We start from the raw sequence: 17,072 nt of genomic DNA on the forward strand, positions 1-17,072 counted from the left end.
GACATTGGCAGGAAGTTGGAGGCGGAGAGCAGACCCATCACTGGGCTTTCCTGGCTGAGGCCATGACTTACTCATGTGAAAACATTCTCAGGATAGCGACTTGTCCTGGCTGTCTGCACACAATTTGATCTGATTGGCCCTCCATGTCAGAGTGTGATGTGAACTGATTGGTCATCATGGGCAGAGTGCTATTTGAACTGATTGGCTATCACTCCTGAGTAAACATTCCCAGGGGAGAGGCTTTTCCTGGCTACCCTGTGTCCCAGAGGGCTTGCAGGGGGCTGTTTCTGGGCCTTCTACAGCCCCCCTCCAGAAGGCATGCAGAGGCTGTGCAAGGAGGTGGCTTACTCCCAACTCATCTCTTCCAAATTAAAAAAGGTCAGGGCAACTTACTAGCAGCAGGACATGCTCTGAGGCCAGCTCCTCTTCCACCCAGCAAATTTCTAAAACTGGTAGGAAGCTGGAGATGAAGTACTGATTCCTTATTAGCCTTTCCTGGCTGAGAGCACCCGCTTGATTAGAGCTAAACTATCTTGGCTGAGGGCCATGAATTAGCACAACATTTCTTGGGCAGGGGCCATGACTTACTCATGAGTAAACATCCCCAGGGTAGGGGCCATGACTTACTCATGAGTAGACAATCCCAGGGTAGAAGCCTTTCCTGGCTGTCTGCATGCAATTAGACCTGATTGGCCCTATTGGCAGAGTGCTCTCTCCCTATTGGCAGCATACCTCAAGAGAGGGCCAATCAGGTAGGGAATGAGTTGGCTGCATGCAATTTCAACTTTATAATGTTTAGTGATAGCAATAGTGATAATCTTTTGTGTGCGCGCACTCTTCCTTGCATTGCAATCAACATTGCATTGACAATTTATGCATAAAAATGGGCTGTGTTAGAAAACATATTATATTTTGTGATAATCAGGATATCTGCAGTACAAGCAAAGGAGCAGAAATTCACCCTTAAAATTGATGCATTTTTCTTACCAGGACAGAAAAGGCTGTACCCCATCTCCATGGTTCCATCTCCTCAAATGCCTAAAAGGTAACTTCAGAGGAATGGAAATTAGGTACGCTATCCCCATTTATTGGTGTTGTTTACATATTAAATTTCTTTTTGGCAAACCTTTATCAACAGATGTCAGGAAGGTATTCTTGGCCAATCTGACAAATTATGATTGTCAGGAGAGAAGACTCCCTTAGGTATATTGCATTTGTTTTTCCGTTCCTGGTTTGCTTCTAAGCATGATCTAATATCTTGGCACTCTTTTAATGGAAATGTGCAAAAATGTGGACAACGGTGAACTCTTTTCAGGGAGGATTGCCAACAGTGGATATTGTGTAGCTTCTGGTTTGTAAAAGTTGCAATGAAGGGGGAATTCTGTCAGCTGTAGCTTTTCCCCTTAATACTGTGAAGAGAAAAGCCAAAGGTAGCAAAGTTTCCCATGTGATGCAATTCCTAAAAGGTAAAGGTATCCTCTGTGCAAGCACCGGGTCATGTCTGACCCTTGGGGTGATGCCCTCTAGCATTTTCATGGGAGACTCAATACGGGGTGGCTTGCCATTCCCTTCCCAAGCTGGGTACTCATTTTACCGACCTCAGAAGGATGGAAGGCTGAGTCAACCTTGAGCCGGCTGCTGGGATTGATCTCCCAGCCTCATGGGCAGAGCTTCACACTGCATGTCTGCTGCCTTACTACTCTGTGCCTCAAGAGGCTCTTGTGATGCAATTCCTAGCCATGTTTATTTGGAAGCAAGTATATATCATACCAGTGCTGTGATTTGTTCTCCTAATGGTTTGGTGGTGGTTGTTTTAAAATAAAAAGTAGCTGCAGAAGGCTGTGCTGGACAATGACGGAAGAAGAGAAGCTTGATCCTTACTGTACCAGGTCGGCTCAAAATGCACCTCTGTCCATATATACAGAGCTGCCAGTCCATCAGTGTAAAAAAAGCTATGTCATCTAAATGCTGTTTTCCTGTGTGAAGGGAGGCAGCTTGAGAAGATTTTAAAAGTGGTCTACATATCCCCCCCCCCCCCCCGCCCCAACCTGTGAGTGGGAAAACCAGGGCCATTTCAAAGCAAAAAATAGCTTGCAAATAAAAAAGTTTACATCTTCTTTCTCTCTCTCTCTCTCTCTCTCACACACACATTCCATTTGTTAATACAACCTCCCATTGCTTCTTTAAATCGCACAATAGAAACAATCACATGACTACACCATGTACCTTGGCCTTAGATCCCACTTTGTTTAATGGGGCTTACCATTACCATAAATATGCACTGGCTTGCAGCCTTAGGGTATATAGAATGGCCAAATTATTGTCAGCCCATTCTAGACTTGAATCAGGCCATTACAGTCAACAGATGAGGAGAGGAACAAAACCTGGAGTGGTTGAAACAGTATTTTGCATTAGGTCAGGTAGCTGATTTTATGTTTTGCAAGTTGTTTGAACCAAAGAAGTTTTCTTTCACCTATTGAAGTGAAAAAAATAAAAGAAACTGAATGAGACCACTTGAGATAATTTAATAAGGAAGAAGGTTGCTGACTTAATTAACTGCTCATTTAGTCCTGCTCAGAGGAAATAGGGTAGCTGTATCGGCTGCTAAAATATTAATTTCTCCTGTTCTATGACTGCTGCTGAGGCTCCGTATTTGGGTAAGGCTTCTCTGCTTGCCAAATTCAATAATATCTTTTTCCAAATTCTACAAAGTAGAATACTTAGCTGGAGCAGCTCTCAGCCTGTTTTATGACTGCCATATGATCCCCTATTTGTTAACCTGGCTTTTGCTTGCTCTCTAAACCTAGCCACTGAACTAAGTAAATCCATTATAAACCAGCAAATAAATCTTGGACACATTTTCTGACTTGTAGTATATTGTGAGGAGGCAAAGGTATTTGTAATCTGCTTTGAGATTCTTCTTTCTTTGCAGGTGGTCAATGGCAGATGCTATAGGGCAGGGGTAGTCAACCTGGCAGGGGCTCATGGGAATTGTAGTCCATGAACATCTGGAGGACCACAGGTTGACTACCCCTGCTATAGGGTGTGATGGAAGCACACAGTAGATGCTGAAACTCAAGAAGTCTATAATTCAGTTTGAAATTTTATTGGATCACTTTCTATGCAGTTAAGTCACTGTGTCTTATCTACATTGTGCAATTGAATAGCATTTCATTTTGCTAGGAAAAGGTTTAGATTGTTAATGCAGGAAATGTATGTGAGTCCAATTCATGCTGCAAACATGTAAACAATGGCTGCACATCTATTTTTTAAATGTTGTTGCTCCCTTATCTTTAATACTAGATGTAAAGCCCATTTATAAAAATGGGCAGGAAACATCAATGGGTCGGGCCGGCATGGTTGCGGGCGTAGGCTTGGGAAGCCGTGGCGCACTTACCTGGGTGAGGCTCATCAGAGGTCGTTGGCAGTGGCGAAGGAGGCGAGGTCTGTTGGCTGGGGGAGGCAGTGGCTTGCGATCGGCTCCGTGGTGGTCTCGCAGCTTGTCCCGGCATGTCATGTGTGGGCGGCGAGGGCTCGGCGGACCACTTGCGGTGGCCTGCTCTGCAGCAGGCTGGGCGTCTCCACGGCCATTTTGGTGAGCAAGCGGGTGTGCGTGGTGGCGGCTCCGAAGGGGGAAAGCAGGGAGAAGCATGGAGGAAGGGGGTAAGTGGGGCAAGGAGCTCGGGGAGTGGCCGCAGTGTTGGCGACGAAGGGCGGGGACAGGGGGGAAGGGGGGGAAGTGCCGCTCAGGTCCGGGCAGGCCAGTAAGTGTGAAAGCAGGGTAAGGAGGTCGGGGAGTGTGCGCGGCGGCGGTGAGGAAGGGCGGGGAGAGGGGGGAAAGCAGCGGAAAGTGTTGGGGGTGGCAAGAGGGCCGGTGGTGGCATCTGTCGATGGTCGGAGGGGATCGGGGTGGGAAGGGGGTGGCCTGGCCCATGCGGGGATGGACGTCCAAGGTGGGGGTGGGAAGGTCTCGGGTGGTGGTGGGCGGCGAGGGCGAGTAGAACGGAGGCCCGTTGGGCGGGAACAGCAGTCGCTGTGCGGAGGGGAAGCCATGTTCCCCGAGGCCAGCGAAGTGGGGCGAGGCTCCTCCCTGGCGGCCATCCAGCTAGGATGGCCACTTGGGAGGACTGGAGTCTGTGGTGCGGCGTTCAGGAAATGGGCCAAGTGGCCAATAGGGAGGCGCACAAAGCGCGCCTCCCAATTGTCCACTTGGCCCTGGAGTGCCACTCGGAGGAGTGAATCCCCGCCTCGCGGCTCCTGATTCGCTCCTCCAAGTTTTTATCCCAGACAAAGCCCGCCCTAACTCCTCCCCAGCAGCCCTTACTCTTTTATTTAATCCACTCCACAGGAGCGGTTTAAAGATTGTTGAAGCCAAGCTGTAAGCAGTACTGTTCTATATTCATGTCATTCTCTGCTTAACCTGCAGTTCTCTTCACTGGAATTAATCCACAGGGATAAGCATTTGAGAATCTATGACTAATCGTAGGAAATAGATCTCCATCTCCATCTTTAAACTGCTCGGCGAGCGGTATACATCATTGGTTAAGGGCTAAGTGGGTGGAGAGTGGGCGGGGCCGGGATGGGCAAAGCACCTTCTGATTGGGCCCTCACCAGGACAGGACAGAGCGCTACACACTGAGGACGCACAAAGCCTCAGACAGATCACACCCACTCATGACTTTGGCTCAATCATTGGGCCAAAGTTCTGACACGGCCTACCCACCCAGCCCACCCAGGGACAATTTGGAGACATCGCTGCCAGTCTGCTCCTGACCACCAAAGGGAGAGGAGGTCAGTAAGGCTGCCAAGGGGGATGAGAACAGAGGCTTGGACAGGCTGCGCCAGCCCTTTTCACCCCAAGGCTGTCCTAACTGTCATGTCCAACTTTAACTTCCCTCCCTCAGAGCACTGACAGAGCTGGCGGGAGGCTGCAGAGTGTTCTCCCACCCCCCCCCCCTTTCAGGCCTGCTGCGAAGGAGCTTCTGACAGCCCCTGACTGAGGGAAGGGAGGCATTTCCGAGAGCAATGCAGGGGAGTCTGAGGGCATGGGTGAGGAGACTTTGAGACTCCTTAGGGTAGTAAACACTACAAAAATCTAGCTCTTCTTCTTCTAAGGAGCAATTTGGGAACATATCATTTTATCAACAGTAAAAAATGGAGACAGAAGAAGCAGGGTGGCACCTGTGTACTGTGACTACTCCATGTGTATTAGGGCAGGGGGACAAGAAGGGGAATGATGTTGGGGGGAACTGGTTGCCATGTAATCTCCCCCTAGGAAGAGTTTCCAGCCTGATTTTCCCTTCACATATATGAGGACATGGCTCTGGAAAGCTCATCTGTAACCACTATGCCAAAATTCCTAAAGGTCAGTCCTTTCCCATATTCAACAAACATTCCAAATCACAGGTTCTTGACACCCATATCTCCACACTCATGCCCTCATTTGTCTCCATGCCACCACAAATTCCCACACAACACACACATTCAACAGACTGGAAAACTCCTCCCCTTCCTCTTCCCACTCCAAGTTCTAGTGCCCGTTGTATTCCTGGATACAATGGGCTTTGCCCCTAATCTTAACACCGCCCGTGGTGCCACGGGCGCCACCGACTATATAAAAGGGTAAGGGGTTCTGGGGCGGGATGTGTCCGTGATGAGGAAGGGTCCGAATTGGACCCTTCCTCTGGACAGACAATCGGAGGGACCAATTTGCAGGCGCGAAGCGCCTGCCGATTGGTCCCTCCGATTCCCAGCCCCGAGCAACTGCGAGCCGCGCGCAGCGTGGCTCGCAGTTGCTCCTTTGCCGCCGGCCTGATGTGTCGGGAGGCGCGAAGCGCCTCCGACGCATCAGGCCGCCGGCAAGGGAGCACCCGCCAGCCGCGCATAGCGCGGCTGGCGGGTGCTCCCTGCCCGGTGGACAGGCGCGTCGGGAGGCGCAAAGCGCCTCCCGCCTCCTCCTCCAACATCCACGCGGAGCCTCTGGCTGCACTCGCTTCCTGGCACTACCTCCTCCAACGTCAATGAGGAGCCCCGCAGCCCGCCAACGAGCCGCTGTCCGCCCCGAAGCCGGTGGGGCTGTCAGGACAGCAATACATGCATCTTCACCGGTGGCCAAGCCACCGCCGCCAGCAGGACCAGCGCCGGAGCCGCCAGCGCGCACGCAGCAGCCAGAGGCATCTGCGGCGGCGGCGGCAACGCTCGCAGCCCCGTCAGCGGCGCCGCCGGAGATGTCCGCACTGCCCCTGAAGCCCCCGCACCCACCAGCTATGCCGCCGCCGCCTCTTCCTGCTCCACTGAGCTCTGCTGCTGCTGATTCCTCCGCTTGCCGCTGCCACGAAGCCTCCTTCTCCCGCCCGTCACTCAGCGAACCTCGCCTTGCTCTGGAAGGGCGCAGGGCCTGCCGCGCGGCTTGTGCGCCTACTCCGCGGGGCGGGGAGAAGAGCCTGAGGAGCCCTCGACGACCGGACATGCCAGCCGGAAGGACGGACCTCAGAGGGGGAAGGAGAATGCCTCCGCTCTTCCTCCCTGCTACACTTTCGGTAGGCTGCTCCGCCGGGGGGGGAGGGAATGCTAGAGCCCACTGTATTCAGGCAACAGCGGGCTTATTTTCTAGTTGTATATAAAACCCAATGCACTGAGGAGATGGTTGAATGGGGAGCATGTGGCATTTCTCACATTTAGTGTTTTTTTTTCTTGTATGTATACCTTGAATTGTACTATCTGTGAACACTCACCAGTTTACAATTGGAGGTCCCACTGAGGTCTAAGGTGATTATTTTGCCAGCAGACCAAAGCAGGATCTGGTGGACACAGAAGACTGCTGGCTGAATTGAGTGTTTCTTCCTCTTCCTCTTCTTTTCCTCCTCTGCTTCAGATTCCTGGAAGTTTTTGCAGCCTCCTAAATTTAGCAGCACATTTGCAATGCTAACAAAGCAGACAATCCATGGGAAGGTATTTGCAAACTGGATTTTGAAGTGTCTGCTTGTGTGATTGAAAGTTTGTGTCTGTGTTTCTGTTTTTTTTAATTTTAATTTTGGGAGTATGATGACTCAAATAGCAGACTTCACTATGGCATCTGCCAGTTGCCAGGGGAGAAATTGCCCCTCTCAAAAGGGAGGTTTTCCTCCCTAGAGGGAAAGACATAGGCAAAGCGTGCAAACCTAGCAGTAAGCTATGTAGATCCGTCTGGAAATGTGCAGTGCAAATTGGAACACACTCATCAGTGTACTAAGTAAAACTAAGCTGTCCACCTCAAAAGTCGATTTTCCCCGCAGAGGTAAAGACTCAAGTGAGGGCATTGGGAACTGCATTTGCACTGAAAGAGAGTGTGCATGTGCATGTCATATGAAGAAGTACTGTTCTCTGTTTTAAAACAAAGAAATCTGGACTGGTTTCTAGGGGGATAATGGCTCCCCCCCCAAGGTTGGAAATATGGTGGGATACTGTGCATTTAAAAGGAAAGCAGTGGGATTCTGTTGGAGAGAAAGATTTTTGTTAAGATACTATAATTTGTATAGTGGTCCCATGGGAGGTAATTACTCCAAGCAGAAAGTTAATATTGAGGGCCATTCCGCACAGCGCTAATGTTGCCGAAGTGTTACCATTGTGTAACGCTATCTATTTTGCATTATTCACGACGTCGTACACAATCTGCAACACTCCTGCAATACTCCCACAAAAATTGCTTTGTTGTAGCGATTTTCGGGGAATCCATAAAAGTGGATTCCCCCTAAAAAAATGTTTGACTCTTGAGAACAACCTGCAACACATCCGAAAAAGACATGTGTGTTCTCAAAACAGCGGTAGCAAGCATGTCCCTCCCTAATCTCTCGCACCCGAGATTCCGGCGTCCCGATTGCCATTTCCCCCCCTTAAACCGGCCAAAGGAACGAATCAGCAATGCTTCTATGGCTGAAATCCCTCCACAAGCAATTGTCCGTAAAGTTTCTGAGCACAATACAGCCCCCTGTTCGACGCTGCACTAATTTCGGCCAGAAATATCACAGGGGGGGGGGGATTAAAAAAAAAATTCAGAACATGTAAACGAATAAGCACCAGCTCCTAAGCCAGCAAAAAAAGGTCTTTCTGATACATCAAATGAACGAATACGCGTCACTACTGGTCTTTTTATGTTTAAAAAAACATTTTTAAAGGGAAACACAAACACAACAGTTAATTGGCCAGGGGATTGACGGCCAGGGGAGGGAGGAAGCACGGAAAAATATCGCCATCTTTGTTGCGATTTCGGCGAGATGGGAAACTTGTGCGTTACGATAGCAGCACTAATGGGAGAGCCTTTTTTTTATTGAACAGACTGTTTGCATTACGGAGACCTGCCACTTTTACTTCCAGCGCTTTTCATAGTGCTCAGACTTAGCAAAATGGCCCGTTGTGCGGAAATGCCCTGAGAGTTTCTTGGGACAAAGGTTGGCCAATTTAAAGAAAAAGTGGGAACTTGAATTGTCTAAGCAGAGATTTATTCAGATACAGATACAGATACATTTATTTCGGTCAATGACCAGTACAAAATACAAAACAGTAAAACACTATGTAAGATTAATTAAAAGTTCCCAAATACTTCATGTATTCAATAAATCTGTCCTAACCCTTATACATATTTAGCCAGGCACTTCTACATTTAATTGCTAGTCTTGCATATTTGGCAATAATATGGGATAAAGTCTTATTTTTATCCGAAAGGAGTTCCTTTAATTTGCCTTGCCTTGAAGTAGCCCTTAAGTTAGTAAAGATGGAAAACAGTAATTCCTGATGCAATTGATTATAAATACAGCAATCAAAAATCACATGCTCGGTGTTCTCAATGTTACCATCCTGGCATAAGCAAGTTTGTTCCTGGGGTGGAAGCTTATTATATATTCCCTCTACCCATGCTGAAGGGAGCGCAATAATGTAAATGCACTTCTAAATACGGGGTGTTTCCGCACAAGGACCAATGTTGCCAATTGGTTCCACAAAGCGGAAACACTATTTTAAAAAGTGCAATCTCGGCGTTACGCATACCTGCATTTGTAGTGGAATCCAGTAGCGTTTCATTCGTTTCCACAGGTTTCCGGTCTCACAAAAATCGCTAGAAAGGAAGCGATTTTTTCTGTGCTTGGTCCCGCCCCTGGCCATCAATCAAACGAACAGCTCCAGAAAAGCCCCTTGCCCTTTAAGCACAGGGTTTTTTTAAAAAAAGAAAAACACATGTTGCAACGAATATGCCTTGATTCTTCCTAATGTAGAGACCCATCTAGCTGGTGTGTGAGCTGGTGAGTCATTGTTACCATGCTCCCCCGAGTGGAAAAAAAAATCCCCCCCCATCGGCGCGATTTTCAGCCAAAAATAAAGGGAACTTGCAAACAGGGGGCCGTGTTGTGCTTGGGGACTTAGGGGAGCTTTAAAGCACTTCTTTACCAATTCTTTGGCACAGTCAAAACCCAAAGAGAGCAGAAATTGTTGGGATAGACCATAAAATCCTAACTTCCTGTTAATGGCCTGTACCCATGGAGCAGTAAATGAGTCAAATAATTTTAGGTAGGATAGACCCCTGGGAAAGAAGAACAGCCTTAGCCAATACAATATTGCAGCTGACCATAAGCTTGCCTCGACAAGGGTCAAACCTGGCTCCACACGCAGTGCAGCATTAGAGACAATTGTGGGGAGCTGCGGAAGATTTCTCAAAAATATGGTTTGGACCCTCTCCAGGTGAATTGTATTAGCAGTGATTGTCAGTGGAGCTCCATATAACATTTGCACCAGGGGCTTAGTTTTGAATATTTTAAGAGATTTATTCATCTCTATCAGGATAGCTAGCCTGTTTTTACTTTTCGGTCTTGTTGGCCATCTGGAAATAGTTTTCACTGGATGCATCTGTTATCACTAAAAGAATTCTTAAGAAGATTCTTGGCCAGATCAATGAGTGTTTTTTTTAAAGCTCTTTGGATGGAAGAGGCTGCTAAATGCCACCCTTTTCACCAGTGCATGCAAAAGGGAAAAAACCTCAATGAACAAAGAATCCCTTTTGCTATTCCAATGCTAGATTATACCCCACCCTCACTAGTTCCCACCCTGCCATGGATACTGAGCTGGAAGAGTTATTTTTTCTTGCTGAATGCAGAAGGAGTTGGATAAGAGTGGCATTGGGTCATGTACCATTGATCATGCCCAACAGCCACCATAGCAGCAGCCAGTCCTCAGCTGGTATGTGTGTTTGTGTGCGTGCATACGCATGTATCCACCTGCAGAAAGATCTGACAAGCATTTCCCCATGCATTTTTGGTATTATTTCCCCCTCCCATCTGAGCTCCCCCAGAGCTCCCCCATTCTTTTCTCTCTTCCATCTGTCTCCCTTGAAATGTCTACAGTTGGACTGGGTCTGGGGTGGGCAACTATTCCTCCTTCTCCCTTATGGTAGGGGTCGCTGAGGTTCTCACCAAGTTTATCAATAAGCTCTTTATTTGTTAGTTTCTTGCTGGGTGGGTTTATTTAAACAGGTTAGATATTCTTCAAACTGTATTTATTCTCAGGTAGCCATTTGGGCAGAACGTTAGGTATGGATCCTCAGCAGGTTCTTATGTCAGCCATGGTTCTGATTCTTGTTTTGGCCAGAAACTGTCAGGATCTGGTGAATATTCAAATCAGGGGAATGCAGGCAAAGGGTCATAATTTGACAAATGTACAGTTCTGGCCTCTTGTGGCGCAGAGTGGTAAGGCAGCCGTCTGACAGCTTTGCCCATGAGGCTGGGAGTTCAATCCCAGCAGCCGGCTCAAGGTTGACTCAGCCTTCCATCCTTCCAAGGTCGGTAAAATGAGTACCCAGATTGCTGGGGGGTAAACGGTAATGACTGGGGAAGGCACTGGCAAACCACCCCGTATTGAGTCTGCCATGAAAACGCTAGAGGGCGTCACCCCAAGGGTCAGACATGACTCGGTGCTTGCACAGGGGATACCTTTACCTTTACCTTTACAGTTCTGGCCATAGCAGAAAGAAGAGCAACGTGGGTAGTACTGATTGGGAACATGGCTTGGCAGACCTGTGCTGTGCAGCATGCTCATGGTGGGGTTTCACCACCACACCATGTACGAACATGAGTGGGTGTTAGGAAATGGAGTCATCCTTTCAGTGTGACCAAGGTGACATTTGCTCAAATAGTGGAAATGTTGAAAGGACACTGGCAACTAGAGCGGATCACATTTCAGTGGAGAAGTGTGCAGCAATTATCCTTTTTTTTACCCTGACAATGCGATCCATTCAAATACCTTCTGGAACACTTTTGCATTGAACCATCTATAACTGCAGACAGATTCTTAGACATTTCCTTTGCAATCAGGAGTCCAGATGTAGCAAAAGTATTTTTCTATTGCATTTCCACTTATGAATTGCTGTACTAGCATAGCTTGGCCAGTAAGTTACTAGTTTATGGATTCACCAGGTCCAGCTTATTACTAATGTTTAAATGTGTGGCTCCCGCCCCATTACAAAATGTTTGTTCCTTTGCTAAATCAGAGTTGTATTGAGGTAAAAGTCCAACAGGTTTAATCACTGCCCAGCAATGAAGTGTATTGACTCAGCCACTTTGGGAAAATGTCTTTTCCTTAACCCTACTTGTTCTTTCAAATAATGGATGGATTTACCAGGCTGGGATTCCCAGGCTGCACTAGCACCATGGACGTGAATCACTCCACCATCCTTTTTTCAGAAGTGATTTAGGAAAGCAGTGGTTGGCAAAAGAAGTGTTTGTCCATATTATTACAGGTTACTGTGAATCACATGGGAAGATTCATAGATGTAGAAGTCACATGCAGTGGCGGGAAGGGCCAAGACTCCTCTGCGTTTGTCAGATTTGCACTATGCTGGAGCATTTGTTCCAGGCAACCCAAGTCTCACTCTGGAAGGCATTGCTGTACCAGCCAGAATCATAGAATCTGTACACAGCCCGTGGCGCCACGGGCGCCACGGACTGTATAAAGGAGTAAGGGGTAGTGGGGAGGAGTTAGGGCGGGACCGGTCCGGGATAAAAACTCGGAGGGGCCAATCAGGAGCCACGAAGCGGCTCCTGATTGGCCCCTCCAAGTGTCCATCCCGCCCGAAGCAGGCAATGGGGAGCCGCGCGAAGCGCAGCTCCCCATTCCCTGCTTCACTCGCACAGCGACAGGTGAGCGCTTCGGGGGCCGTTCGCCGTTTGGGGAGGGTGGGGGTGGTGGGAGCCGGCCTTCTCTCGGCCTCCGGAGCGCCCTCGCGGCAGCGAGGGCACTCTGGAGGCCGAGAGAACGCCGTTCGCCGCTGGGGGAGGGTGGGGGTGGTGGGAGCCGGCCTTCTCTCGGCCTCCGGAGTGCCCTCGCGGCAGCGAGGGCGCTCCGGAGGCCGAGAGAACGCCGTTCGCCGCTGGGGGAGGGTGGGGGTGGTGGGAGCCGGCCTTCTGTCGGCCCCGGCAGCGGCCTCGCCCGGCGAGCCCGCTCCCGGGGCCGACAGGACGCCGTGGGAGCCTTTGGGGAGGGTGGGGGGGCGGGAGCCTCCTTTCCCAGCCCCCCTTTCCCCTCCGGTTTCTGCCGGGGCTGAGCTCTCCCTCGCACCCGTGAGGGAGATCACCGCCCCGACAGAAGCCTCCTTTCCCAGCCCCCCTTTTCCCTCCGGCTTCTGCTGGGGCTGAGCTCTCCCTCGCAACCGCGAGGGAGATCTCCGCCCCGACAGAAGCCTCCTTTCCCAGCCCCCCTTTTCCCTCCGGCTTCTGCCGGGGCTGAGCTCTCCCTCGCAACCGCGAGGGAGATCTCCGCCCCGACAGAAGCCTCCTTTCCCAGCCCCCCTTTTCCCTCCGGCTTCTGCCGGGGCTGAGCTCTCCCTCGCAACCGCGAGGGAGATCTCCGCCCCGACAGAAGCCTCCTTTCCCAGCCCCCCTTTTCCCTCAGGCTTCTGCCGGGGACGGGCTCTCCCCCCCAGCCCATCTAGCACCCATTTTATTGCAAATTAAAATGGGCTTGAAATGTAGTCATATAATAATAGAGATGGAAGGGACATCATGGGTCATCTAGTCCAACCCCCTGCACTATGCAGGACACTCACAACCCTATCACTCATCTACTGTAACCTGCCAGCCCATTGAATCTTCACAGAATCAGTCTCTCTGTCAGATGGCTATCCAGCCTCTGTGTAAAAATTTCCAAAGATGGAGAACCTACCATCTCTCGAGGAAGCCTGTTCCAATGAGAAACCGCTCTAACTGTCAGAAATTTCTTCCTGATGTTTAGATGGAAATTCTTTTGAATTAATTTCATCCCACTGGTTCTGGTACATCCCTCTGGGGCAAGAGAGAACAACTCTGCTCCATCCTTGATGTCAGTGGTCCCCAACCTTTCTGAGGTTGGGGACCGGCAGGGCATTGGGGTGCAGCCCGCGGCCCGCAGCCCGCGTGGGCCATGCCCACACATCAGCCGCGCCGACACATGTTTGCCAACCAGCACTACTTTTTGGAGGCAGGTGTGTGTGTCTAGTTGTTCACTTTGTCCCTTTTGTATATCAACAGTGCCATTTTCTGGATGAGGAAACAGGATGGTGCAGACAGACTGGTAACCGATGTTTTCAACCTTTTGGAAAGAACCCTTTTGTTACTTTCTGAAGTCTGGCTACTCATGGCAGCTGCTCTGTGGTTTGGATATTCACCATGTTTTGTCTGTCCTTTTTATGTTTAATAAAACCTTTAACAACTCTCAGTGATTCATTTCACTAGCATTTAGCTCCTATTTTCCTTTTTTGTGCTTTGATGTTTATAGCAGGAACTGTTATCATTACCAACGTGATGTTTGAAAATTTGCAGTGGAGACAATGGGGGACCTATGGAATCACTGAGATGGGAGGGGGGAATAATGTCACATTTTATGGGAAAGTGTTTGCTAGACTATTTTGCATGTGGGCGCGCACACACCTCCGCTCAGAATAGGTGGCCTTCGTGCCCACTGCTGGGCATGTTTGGTGGTAAACAACCTGATGCTGCTCTTGACACTCTCCCTTCTGCCACCATTTCAAAGCTTGCAAAAATTATGTACTGGAAGCACCGTGCTGGGCTGCCACTGGGTGTTTGGGCCAGGGCAGGTTGCCCCACCTCTTCCTGGGTCCAAACAGGGGAGCATTTTTCCTGCTGCACCAGGTTTGCCCTGGACTTGTGCCTCCGTGCTGCAGGGTGGTAGGGACTGATTTTGATTTTTAAGAATAGTATTGTGTTACAATGAAATACCCCATTCTTAAAAATAAAAAATGGCTGTGTACTGAAGCTGCCTTGGGCATTATTTTGTCCCTTCTGGGATCTTGTAGTCATGGCCATGGATGGGGAGAAGCTGGGCCAGGATGGCTTTTCCCTCCCCCATGGCCCAAGCCTGACAGGCCCCGTTGACACCTGGGGCAAAAAAGGGAACATGGAATTATGCACATTATCCACATTCCCTTGCTGCAGGGCAAACAAGGGCCTGAGTCGGGCCAGGTCTGGGATGGCTCTGATCCAGCCACAATGTCATGTGAAACTGGGAATTTGCCCCACCACCTGATGAGCAGTGAGGTGGAGCAAATTCCCAGGGCAGAAAAGGCCAGAATGCTGGAGCATGGGTAGCCAAAGAATTGCAGGGCAATACTACCTCTTGCAGAACATTTAAAACGTTCCCTGCCAAAGATTTTGTTCCCAACAATATAAGGTCAGCAATAAACTCACATTGATAGACTCAGTGTGCTTAAAAAAATATGGCAAATGTCATGCCTACCCTCGCTGAGCCACCAGACCAGGTCCCAGGGGATGCTCCAGAAGCAGCTGCTGACTTGCTGGGTGATTCAACCATCATGGCCCCAGACAATGAGCAGCCTAGCACCTGCCAGCTAAAGACCCAGACATATGTCCCAGTGTACATCAAACCCCAGGACAAGGGCCCACCTAGCCTTGAGGACTCGCCAGAGAATCAGCACCAATAGTACCCAGCCAAGATCCCCACAAGCCCTGGACACTTGCCAGAATGGCAGCAAGGGCAGCACTGATCTACCTTGATAGCTTGAACTTTGGCATTCTTGGCAGCTGCAACTCCTTCCCTGATGATGATTAGCTTCAGCTTCAGGCTCCTTAGCTGAGGGATGCTCCACCCTGCCCTGTGTATTTCAGGAGGCCTCTTGGGGAGCAATGTGTGCATTTCCCTGCCCATCTTCCTAGACAACTCCTGTTATGGTTCGCCATGACAAAGCTCTGCTCCTTTGACTCCTGACCCTTAGCTTGGCTTCTGACTATGCTCCTAGCTTCAGATACTTGGCTCAGCTTCTGACCATGTCCCAGCTTCTGACTCTCAGTTTGGGTATTGATTTGGTTCCTGGCTTTCAACCCCAGCTCAGCTTGACTCTGCTCCCCACCCCACCTGCTGTATACTCTCTCCCTTGGCTCCCAACCACCCAGACTGGTTTCTGATCTCTGGCTAAGGCCTCAGTCTCAACACACCCACCCGGCTGAGTAGGTGCAGCCTGAAGAGCAGCACATAAAAAATGTAAAACATGGAAAAGAGAACCAGTACTGGAACTTGTACACTGTAGAGGGGGGAGATAGCACAGAAGGTGCAGAATGGTGCAGAATGGGAGGAGTTTCCTCAAAGTGGGTGGTGGAGTGGCCCCCAAGGGGTGGGGAAAGTCTGTAGGGGGGAATCTGAGGGAATCTATATGCTTTTAAATTACCTTCAGCTTGGAGGAGAAGTAAAGGAAAAAAACATCAGAAAACCACTCTCAGAAAATGTGTGGAAACAGCAACCAGAAAGCAAACTGAGCACAGAAGGGAGGAAAATCAATGCAGAACAAAAAAGAAAAACTGATGGATGTGTGTAGTGAAAACAAGGAAAAATGGAGAACAAAAAAGAAAACCTGAAAGACATGCACAGTTAAAGCAAGGGAAAACACTGGTGCACAATAGGCTAGAGCTACTGTCAGGTCTAGGGATACCAACATTCAGCTGGAACCTGGAGATCCTCCAGAATTACAGTTGAACTTCTGAGATCTGTCTCCCTGGAGAAAAGAGGGTGGATACTGACATATACAATTCTGAGGCCTCTTTCCTCCATAGACTCTGCCTGAGACTCCACCATAATATCTCCAGTTATTTTTCATCCTGGACCTGGCAACCTGAGTCAGGCCTGATCATAAATGAATCCTTCCTCAAAGAGCAAAATAGGTCTAAAAGGAGCTAAAAAGGCCTGCCTCCTCTCTCTGCCTTTTTACTCGACCCATGCATTTTTAAAAATCATTTGATTTTTCTGCATACATGGGGAGTCTACCAAGAGCACAGAAAAGTCTCTTTAGTCTCCATGTGTCCTTGATCCTTGGATTTAGCCTTCCCTGATTATGTCCCCACATTACTAATAGTATATGGGCACTCATGTGCATCAGACAATATGGAAGAAGCTATATTCTTTACCACCTAGGGTTATCAGATGTCTCCTTTTATTGGATATCCTCTTCTTTTATTGGTGTCTGTCCTTGTCTGGGCTCTTTTTAAAAAACTGATGAAACTGTCGTCTTTTTGGGTTGGAAGTTTAGGAATATTCCTAGTTAGTATCAGTTATCACAGCTTAAATAGTAGGGTATTTAGAATGAGGTTTGCCATAGTGATTTCTTGTTTGAAATAGGTCCTTTTTTTTGCTTTTCAAAATAAGGTAACCCTACTACCAGCTGAAGTTTCTGGATTGTGTTTAAATATAGCCTTCTGTAGAACATGCTTCCATAGTTCATTCCCGAAGTTACATGAACATGTACTGAGTCTTAAGGGAGACCATTTCTGAAGTAACTGCTGCTGGAAAAAAGTACTCGTTATAACTATGTTGAGTGACCTTGTTTTCTACTAACAGGGTTGGATCTAACAACACTTGTACACAGACTCTGTTAAACTAAGCACCACTCTGTCCAGAGTGAGAAATATACTTCCTTCTAAAGACATCAGCCTTATCAGTTTGCATCACCTCCAGCTGCTTAAAACCATGCCAATGAAATCTGGGCTAGTTAAGAAAACCTTTACCAGCTGAAGTGTCGAGGTGTGGAGGAGGAAAGAATAGTGGCAGCTATC

General features: G+C 48.9%; 1 long non-coding RNA gene across 1 annotated transcript; it reads left to right on the forward strand.

The window, feature by feature from the left end:
* Nucleotides 1–238: 238 nt before the first annotated feature.
* On the forward strand, nt 239–13,851 carry LOC143831319 (uncharacterized). Its single transcript, XR_013228819.1, has 3 exons — nt 239–378; nt 991–1,070; nt 13,524–13,851. It is a non-coding gene; the product is annotated as an uncharacterized LOC143831319 (long non-coding RNA).
* Nucleotides 13,852–17,072: the final 3,221 nt, after the last annotated feature.

This window comes from Paroedura picta, chromosome 3, assembly GCF_049243985.1.
Source record: "Paroedura picta isolate Pp20150507F chromosome 3, Ppicta_v3.0, whole genome shotgun sequence".
NCBI lineage: Eukaryota > Metazoa > Chordata > Lepidosauria > Squamata > Gekkonidae > Paroedura > Paroedura picta.